This window comes from Arachis ipaensis, chromosome B10, assembly GCF_059453495.1.
Source record: "Arachis ipaensis isolate K30076 ecotype BB chromosome B10, ASM5945349v1, whole genome shotgun sequence".
Lineage (NCBI taxonomy): Eukaryota > Viridiplantae > Streptophyta > Magnoliopsida > Fabales > Fabaceae > Arachis > Arachis ipaensis.
Window position 1 is genome coordinate 74,711,651 of NC_142435.1, and position 10,040 is coordinate 74,721,690.

Genomic DNA, 10,040 nt, shown 5'->3' on the forward strand with positions numbered 1-10,040 from the left:
CTAATCTTAACAAGAGCTTTTACTTCACCTGCTGGTTGTTTGTTGAATGTATGACAAGTATAGAAGGGGAGAAACTTCATATTCCTTCGATAGATAACCTGAGAAGACCTTCCTTCGATTAAGGAGGGAAGCAAGAGGCAAAGGCATAGTTGGAGAGGAAGTAGTGGAGGAAGATCTAGAAGCCACCATGGAAGAAGAAGTGCATAACCATGTTAGAGAGGAAGCTGGCAATCATGTTGGGCAAGAGAGGAGAGTTTTAGGCTCCTATATCAACCCAAATCCAGGAAACTGCGGCAGCAGCATTCTAAAGCCAACAATCCGTGCTAACAACTTGGAGTTGAAACCTCAACTCACCACACTTGTCCAGAATAATTGTTCATATGGAGAGGGTGCTCAAGAGGACCCAAACCAACATCTCACTGCATTCTTGAGGATATGCGACACTGTAAAGTCCAATGGTGTACACCCCGACACCTACAAGCTACTCTTGTTCCTTTTCTCACTCAGAGATAAGGCAGCAAAGTGGTTGGAGGCATTCCCCAAGGAGAGCTTGACCACATGGGAGGAAGTTGTGAACAAATTTCTAGCAAGATTCTACCCACCACAGAGAGTCAATAGATTGAGAAATGAGGTGTAAACCTTCAGGAAGCAAGATGGTGAAACACTCTATGAGGCCTGGGAGAGGTTCAAAGACTTGACAAGGAAATGCCCTCCGGATATGTTCAATGAGTGGGTTCAACTACACATCTTTTATGAAGGGCTGTCATACGAAGCAAAGAAGGTTGTGGACCACTCTTCAGGAGGTTCACTCAACAAGAAGAAAACTATTGAAGAAGCTATAGATGTTATTGAGACAGTGGCCGAAAATGAGTACTTCTATGCTTCAGAAAGAACTCAAAAGAGAGGAGTGCTGGAACTCAACTCTATGGATGTCTTATTAGCACAAAACAAGGCAATTGCAGCACAACTAGCAGCCTTAACAAAGAAAGTGGAGGCAAGCCAAGTCTCAGTTGTCCAAGCTCAAGCACCACCTCAAGAAGAAGATGCACCAGAAGCTCAAAGTGAATGGGAGCAAGCAAATTATGTGAACAACTCATCTAGACCACCATATGATCCAAACTCTAAGACATACAACCCAAGTTGGAAGAATCATCAAAATTTTGGATGGGAAAACCAAGACCACAAGCCATACCACACTAACCATCACAACAACCATAACTCTAACCACCAATCAAGCAACAACAAACCCCACCATAGCTCACAAAACACATCATATCATCCTACACAGCAAACACATAACAACCATCACCAAGATGCATCAACCCCCACCATGCAACCATGTGAAACCAGCAGCAGTTTCTCAAAATTGGAGGCAGCCATAGCTCAATTGTCAACACAATTGACCGGAACTATCTCCACCATTCTGGAGAGACAGCTGCAAGCTAACAAAAAGATAGATGCTAACGATGAAGAGTACAGGTCCAACATCAAGAATCAAGGGGCTGCAATTTCAAAATTGGAGGCACAAGTAGGGAGTTTGTCTAAGCAAATACCTATGTCCATACACACCTTTCCTAGTGACACCATGGCTAACCCAAGGGGGGAGTGCCATGCCATAACACTAAGAAGTGGAAAGGTTGTAGAAGAAGCACCCCTAAGTCAAAGCCACCAAGAAGAAGAGGCTGCAAAGAAACCTGAGATCAAGAATGAAGAAAAGGCCTCTGCACCATCCTCACCCAAGCAAGTTCTAAAGCCTTATGTGCCATAAGCACCCTATCCACAAAGGCTGAGGAAGGATGGGAAAGATAGCCAGTTCTCAAGATTGCTGGAAATCTTCAAGAAGCTCCAGATTAACATACCCTTCGCTGAGGTATTGGAGCAAATGCCGCTCTATGCTAAATTCTTGAAGGAACTCATGACAAGGAAGAGAAATTGGGGTGAGAAAGAAACTGTAATACTCACTGAAGAATGTAGTGCTATAATACAAAGGAAGCTCCCCTAGAAATTGAAAGACCCTGGGAGAACCATAGTTCATGGAGTCCTAGAGGAAGAACCATGTAAAGACGCCTAAGAGCAAGACCAACAAGTCTCATGTGTTGAGCAACCACTGGAGGCTATGGAAGAACAAATCATGCCTGACAAGTCAAAGATATTGGAAGTGGAGGCACCAAAGTTGGACCTGAAAGCTCTGCTTATAAACTTGAAGTATGCCTACTTGGGTGATAACAATACATTCCCAGTAATCATCAATTCAAGTTTGAATAAGGAACAAGAAGAGGAGCTTCTCCAGGTGCTGAGACAACATAAACAAGCAAGGTTTAAGTTTGGTGTTGTGATGACATGCCACCATGTCATGTTTTTCTATACTTTTTCCTTTGTTTTCAATAGGTTTTATGCACTTTCTTAAGCCATAAGCAAGCCAATTGGGTAGATTTCCAAGTTTCCTTTGATTCAATCAACCATGGATGAATTAATGCACTTTCATGAGATTTTGTGCTATAATTGTCATATATTATGAAAGAAACACAATCTTATGATTTGGGGCATAGCTTTGATTGTTTTGATTGATTGATGATAGGTGAAAAGAGTTTTGAAGAAGGTTGAAGGAAGAAGGAATGGCTAGGAGCAAGAGAGAACAAAAAGTTTGAGCCAAAGTTTGCCTCAAACTTTTGCTCAAACTTTTAGAAGAGTTGAAAACATCCCAGAGGAAAAAAGCTTGAGCCAAAGTTTGCCTCAAACTTTGGCTCAAACTTTTGGGAGAAAAGCTTGAGCCAACGTTTGCCTCAAACTTTTTGGCAAACGTTGGCACCACAAAACAAACACCCTGGAGGATAAAGCTTGCGCCAACGTTTGCCTCAAGCTTTTTGGCAAACGTTGGCGCCACACACCACAACAGCCTGAAGGGGTATACTTCCAACAAGAATAACTTGAGCTACAGAGCTCCAAATGAGGTGATTCAAAAAGCAATGGAAAGTAGGAATCGAGAGCTTTCCAAGCATATATGACACTGCATGGTGGACACTAAAATTGAGGGAGAAAACTGCCCCGAAATGTGCATAAACGAACATGGTGGCAACTTGCAGTGAGGCCAACTGACCTCTACACCTTCGACGGAGTATAACTCGAGCTGTGGAACTCCAAATGATGCGCTTCCAACGGCATTGGAAAGTGACATTCAGGGCTTTCCAACAATGTATAATAGTATGGGGTGGACAATGTGTTTGAGTCTCCAAAATCTGGCATTTTCGACCACGTTTGAGGCAAACGTCGCCTCAAACGCTGCACACCAAAGCCAGCGACCTTGTCCTCTTCAAAGGAGCATAACTTGAGTTGTAAATGTCCAATTGAGGTAATTTCAAGTGGGTTAGAAAGCTGACATTTAGAGCTTTCTAACCATATATAATAGTCTATAGTTGGCATATAGGATGGACACTTGCAGACTTAAAGGGAATTAGTCCTTCAATGTGCATGCACAAAATCCTACTTGAAGAAGGAGCTAAGCCCTCAAGACAGCAACAAAGAAGGCTGAACCCAACCATGAATGAAGTTGATCAAAAAGTGGTGCTGAAATTGTGGCAAGCTGGGGTGATTTATCCTATCTCAGACAGCCCTTAGGTAAGCCCAGTGCAGGTAGTTCCAAAGAAAGGAGGGATCATTGTTGTACCGAATGAGAAGAATGAGTTGATACCTACAAGAACGGTGACCGGTTGGCGCATGTGCATCGATTATAGGAAGCTTAATGAGGCCACCAGGAAGGATCACTTTCCCCTACCTTTCATGAATCAGATGCTTGAAAGATTGGCAGGACATGAGTATTATTGCTTCTTGGACGGTTATTCTGGCTACAACCAAATTGTTGTAGACACCAAGGACCAAGAAAAAACCTCATTTACTTGTCCATATGGTGTCTTTTCTTATAGGAGAATGCCCTTTGGATTGTGCAATGCACCTACAACATTCAAAAGGTGCATGCTCTCCATCTTTTCAGACATAATTGAGAAGTTCATAGAGGTGTTTATGGATGACTTCTCTGTGTTTGGGGATTCATATTCTGATTGCCTATGTCATCTTGCCATGGTGCTAAAAAGGTGATGCTCGAAAAACTTGTCTCTCAACAAATCTCCCTTCGGCAAGTGTACCGAATTTGTCGTCAAGTAAAAACTCACAATAGAGTGAGGTCGAATCCCACAAGGATTGATTGATCAAGCAACTTTAATTAGAAGAATGTTCTAGTTGAGCGAATCCAGAATTTGGGTTGAGAGTTGCAGAAAATAAAATGGCGGGAATATAAATAACAGAAAAGTAAATGCTAGAATTAAAGGACTGGAAGTAAATGACTGAAAATAAATTGCAGAATTGTAAATGGGAATGGGGGATTTGCTCATAAAAGTAAATGGCAGAAATTAAAGAGAATGGGTAAGATCAGAGATGGGGAGTTCATTGGGCTTAGGAGATGTTGCAATTCTCCGGATCAAGTTCATTTTCATCTCTTCCTCAATCAATGCACTCATTGATCTCCTTGGCAATCTTAAGTGATTAAATTACAATTTCTTGCAATTCAATCTCTCAAATCTTGATCAATACCCAATTCCTTGGTCAATTGCTCATGAGAAGAGATGAAGTATGGTCACTAATTATACCACATGCATTTCCCAAATCAAGTATTAAGAGGGTTATAGTCACATACCCATCCAAACCCAATTTGGTCCAGCATGAGAAAGCATTTCTAGCTTGATCTCTTCATTCCTCTTTCAAGGTTCAAAAGAGATCCAAGTTTGAATAGCTTCTCTTCTAAGATAACTACTCAATTGGATGAAGATCGAAAGCTTTCAAGTAAAATCAAGAGGAAAGATAGAAGGATAATAATGAAAATTAGTATTGATCCATCAAATTACAACAGAGCTCCCTAACCCAATGAAAGGGGTTTAGTTGTTCATAGCTCTTGAAAATGAAAACAAAGATGGAGAATACCTCCTAAAACTAGAAATTGCAAAGAAAGTAAAATACAGAGAGTAGTTCCTTTTTTCCCAGCCTCCAGAATTTCTTCTCAATTCAAAGCTACTCCTATATATACTACTCTTCTCAGCTTCTAGTGTGATTATTCAAGTCTTGGGCCTTTGGATCTTGAGTTTGAAGCAGTTCCTTTCTTTATTTGGGCTTGGCTTTACTTGCAGAGAGAAAGTGCGAAGTGGGCGGAGACTTTAGTTCAGGACGTTAGGGGTGTTAATATTTAGTGAGAATATAAGTTCGAGAATGTTAGTGACACTTAACATTGTCACTAACATTCCAATGCACCCCTTTGCCTCACGTTAAAACTCACGTTAATGATGACAAGTCATCCTAGCCTATTTTAACTAGTCTTTTTCTTTTGTTTTCATTAAGATTATGCACTTTCTTGAGCTACAAGCAAGCTAATTGAGTAGATTTTCATGTTTCCCTTGATTGAACCAACCATATATGATTCATGCCATTTCATGAGGTTTTATGCTATATTTGTTGCATATTATGAAAGAATGAATATCTCATGATTTTGAGCATAGCTTTGATGTGTTTGGTTGATTAATGATAGGTGAAGAAAGCTTGGAGAAAGGTTGAAGCAAGAAGGAATGGCTAGGAGTGAAGAGAGGACAATGGAATAAGTGAAATTGAACCAGGAAGCAAAAAGCTGGACCTAAAGTTAGCATCAAACTTTTGCACAAACTTTTGGTTGAAAAGTTAGCCCCAACGTTAGCCCCCTAACTTGGAGGCTAACGTTGGAACTTGAAAATTCTTCCCTGGGCTCCAAAAGTTTGCGCCAACGTTAGCCCCCTAACTTGGAGGCTAACGTTGGCACATGAAATACAAGGGAGAGGAGCAAAAGTTTGCGCCAACGTTAGACCCCTAACTTGGAGGCTAACGTTGGCGCCACAAGCACACTAGGCAAGGCCAACGTTAGGGTCAAAGTTAGACCCCTAACATTGGCACCAACGTTGATATCAGCAAATTGTGCTAGCTGATATGAAAAGTTGGAGCCAAAGTTAGACCCCTAACTTTGGCTCAAACTTTTGGTCCAACTTTTGCAAAACTCCAACCCGGTTCAATTGGTTCACTTTGGTTCTTCTCCAAACTTCAAAAGCAATCAACCAAGGCCTCTTTCAACCCAATTCCACCAAGAGCAAAGGCCCAACTCAAGGCTTGAAGATCATTTGAAGAAAGTGTATAAATAGGATAGAATTCAAGTTCTTCAGGGAGCTTTCCTTTTGGAATTTTCATAATAGTTTTCGGAGAGCTTTTGTTATTGAGTGAACTTTAATTTCTTTGTCTTGGGGAAGGAGAATTCACTTCTCTTTCTCTCAGTTTTATTGCTTTCAATTTCAATTACAATTGTCTTGGATCTTGGATTGAAGAATTGAAGAAATTTTGTTTCAATCTCATCCTTGGATCTCTCTGTTTCTTTACTGTTAATTGAATTTCATTTCCGGTTAATTGCTATTCATTTACTTTCTTTGCAATTTACAATTCCCTTGCAAGTGTTCTTGTTGGATCTAGGAAGGCATTGAGATCTAGACTTGGTTTTCTAGTCTCTGGGTCCTGAGATCTGAATTTCCCATTTCATTTCTCTGTTTACTGCTTTCTATGTTCATTTACTTTTCTGCTTCATATCCGGTTCACTCCCAAACACCTTTTACTCTTCTGTCTGATGCAAATTTACTTTTCCTTGTTTAATTTCTGTAAATCCAACTCCCAATCCCTTTTACATTTCGAGCCATTTACATTTCTTGCATTTTAAGATTCCGCAATTTACATTTCTTGCACTCTAAGTTTTTGCTATTTAATTTCTTGTTCTTTAAGATTCAGCACTTTAATTCCCTGTTCCCTTTACTTCCATGCAATTTAATTTCTGCAAATTACAAAACACTCAACCAAATCTTGATTCGCTTGACTAAATCAACCACTAAACTAAAATTGCTCAATCCTTCAATCCCTGTGGGATCGACCTCACTCCCGTGAGTTTTTATTACTTGATGCGATCCGGTGCACTTGCCGGTTAGATTTGTGTGTTTTGGGAGAAATTCATTTTTCCTCTAAAATACTCATCAAGTTTTTGGCGCCGTTGCCGGGGATTGAATAGATTGACAATGATTAAGTGAGGTGGTGATCTAGATCAAGCATTTTTTTTCTGTTTCTTTAATCTTTGACTTGCACACTAACTGTTTGAGACTTTGTCTCTACTAACCCCCACTGCACTCAAGCTAGAGAATGCTCTGTGCATCTTTGCTGTTTTGGTTGTATGACATGAACCGGGAGAGAGTTCTCCACCTCTGGAATTTCTGAAGAAGGGCACCAAAAAATGGAGGAGACCGGAAGGAAGTCCATAGTGAGAGGAGAAAAGCTGAGGCACTATGATTTTCAGCCTCCATGATCAAAGAATGAAGGATGTCAAGCTAGTGACAATAAAGAAGCGCTTTGTTGGGAGGCAACCCAACCTGAGGTAACTTTCTTTTCATAGCTATTTCAATAAAAAGGTTACTTAGTTTTATCTATATTGCAAGAAGCTAAGTTTGGTGTTGCACACCAAAACAATCTAAGGGAGAATGAAGGATTCTAAGTTTGGTGTTCCACCAAAATTTCATCATAAAACATATTCTCACCTTCTGCATAATGCTAGCTTCAAGCAGTTAGATAAACTAGTCAACTATTTTGCTATTCTTTAGTTTTCAGTTTTATTACTTTTGAAAAAGAAAAAGGGTTTTACACATGGTTAATCTGATGCACAAGAACCGTTGGCAAGGTACTAAGTTTGGTGTTCCCACACCAAAGTAAGTACAAAGGCCCACAAATAAATCCTGCATGCTAACCATTGTTTCCAAGTGCTTGGGGAACAAGCAACTTTCAAATATCATTGCAGAATGTCATACAAGCTTTTGGAGGTTTGAACATCATCAAAAAGGAGAAAGATGAACATGAAGGTCAGCAACAATGATGATGAGAAAAAGGAAAGCAATTGAACTCCAACAGGTTGTATTGTTAAGTGATTGTTTTACATCAAATATTGCTGTGATTGAAAGTTGGATTGTATCCTGATCTGCCCTACTTATCTGCATAGCATAGTTTTTTTTAATTACCCCTGCCTGCATAGCATAGTCTTTCTTTATAATTCAATAAGCAAGGTGTCTGATCATTCACAACATTCTTATCTTCAAAACTTGTTTGCACTCCATTTTCAAGAATGCATCACATGAAAGTTCTTTGAAAAGAAGGATTGAGGAATTAAACAATTTTGAGGAAAGCAAAAGATTAGGAGAAGTGGTGGTTCTAGTTGTATGATTATGTATTGAGGTTGCATGCTTGTGAAAACTTGCATGGGAGCTCATAGGCAGGACATGAAGTTCAAAGAAGTATTGTGGAGATTCTCAAAAATCTATTGATCCAAGAAGCAGCAAACAAAACAAAAATAAAGTAAAGAAAATACAAAAACAAAAAGAACATGGCCCAAGGCTCTGAGCATCAATTACTAGGCAGAAAAAGAAAGAAAGAAACAAAAACTCAAAGAGTTGTTATCCTAGTAAATGCTTGTGGTTGAAGTGTGTCAAGGAAAGAGGCTTGAGCAAGTAAATCCTTAGGGGTGCTTTAACACCTAATACCTTAAAACCAACTGGTTTAGGAGTATTGATTGAAAGCTTATCTAAAGAGCCGCTTTGAGACATGATACTTAGAGTCGAGGCCAGAGCACAGAAACTATAAGCTGCTTCAAGGTGATTACATATAAAGAGATCTCCATGATACCATTTGGATGAAAATCCTAAGACCTACGACTCCCAATATGTAAGGACTAGTGAACACTGAAGCCCTTGCATGAACATATGATTTAGAGTTCACCCCACTGTTACTTGATCACTTCACTCACTGTACTTTACAAGTGTTCCTCAATCCATCTTAATTGAAAGAATCTCTGAGCATAATTCATTTCTTGCTTGGGGACAAGCAAGCTTTAAGTTTGGTGTTGTGATGACAAGTCATCCTAGCCTATTTTAACTAGTCTTTTTCTTTTGTTTTCATTAAGATTATGCACTTTCTTGAGCTACAAGCAAGCTAATTGAGTAGATTTTCATGTTTCCCTTGATTGAACCAACCATATATGAATTCATGCCATTTCATGAGGTTTTATGCTATATTTGTTGCATATTATGAAAGAATGAATATCTCATGATTTTGAGCATAGCTTTGATGTGTTTGGTTGATTAATGATAGGTGAAGAAAGCTTGGAGAAAGGTTGAAGCAAGAAGGAATGGCTAGGAGTGAAGAGAGGACAATGGAATAAGTGAAATTGAACTAGGAAGCAAAAAGCTGGACCTAAAGTTAGCATCAAACTTTTGCACAAACTTTTGGTTGAAAAGTTAGCCCAAACGTTAGCCCCCTAACTTGGAGGCTAACGTTGGAACTTGAAAATTCTTCCCTGGGCTCCAAAAGTTTGCGCCAACGTTAGCCCCCTAACTTGGAGGCTAACGTTGGCACATGAAATACAAGGGAGAGGAGCAAAAGTTTGCGCCAACGTTAGACCCCTAACTTGGAGGCTAACGTTGGCGCCACAAGCACACTAGGCAAGGCCAACGTTAGGGTCAAAGTTAGACCCCTAACGTTGGCACCAACGTTGATATCAGCAAATTGTGCTAGCTGATATGAAAAGTTGGATAACTTTGGCTCAAACTTTTGGTCCAACTTTTGCAAAACTCCAACCCGGTTCAATTGGTTCACTTTGGTTCTTCTCCAAACTTCAAAAGCAATCAACCAAGGCCTCTTTCAACCCAATTCCACCAAGAGCAAAGGCCCAACTCAAGGCTTGAAGATCATTTGAAGAAAGTGTATAAATAGGATAGAATTCAAGTTCTTCAGGGAGCTTTCCTTTTGGAATTTTCATAATAGTTTTCGGAGAGCTTTTGTTATTGAGTGAACTTTAATTTCTTTGTCTTGGAGAAGGAGAATTCACTTCTCTTTCTCTCAGTTTTATTGCTTTCAATTTCAATTACAATTGTCTTGGATCTTGGATTGAAGAATTGAAG

General features: G+C 39.8%; 1 non-coding gene across 1 annotated transcript; it reads right to left on the reverse strand.

Annotated features, from left to right (window-relative positions):
* Nucleotides 1-616: 616 nt before the first annotated feature.
* On the reverse strand, nt 617-722 carry LOC148580447 (small nucleolar RNA R71). Its single transcript, XR_015895746.1, has one exon. It is a non-coding gene; the product is annotated as a small nucleolar RNA R71 (small nucleolar RNA).
* Nucleotides 723-10,040: the final 9,318 nt, after the last annotated feature.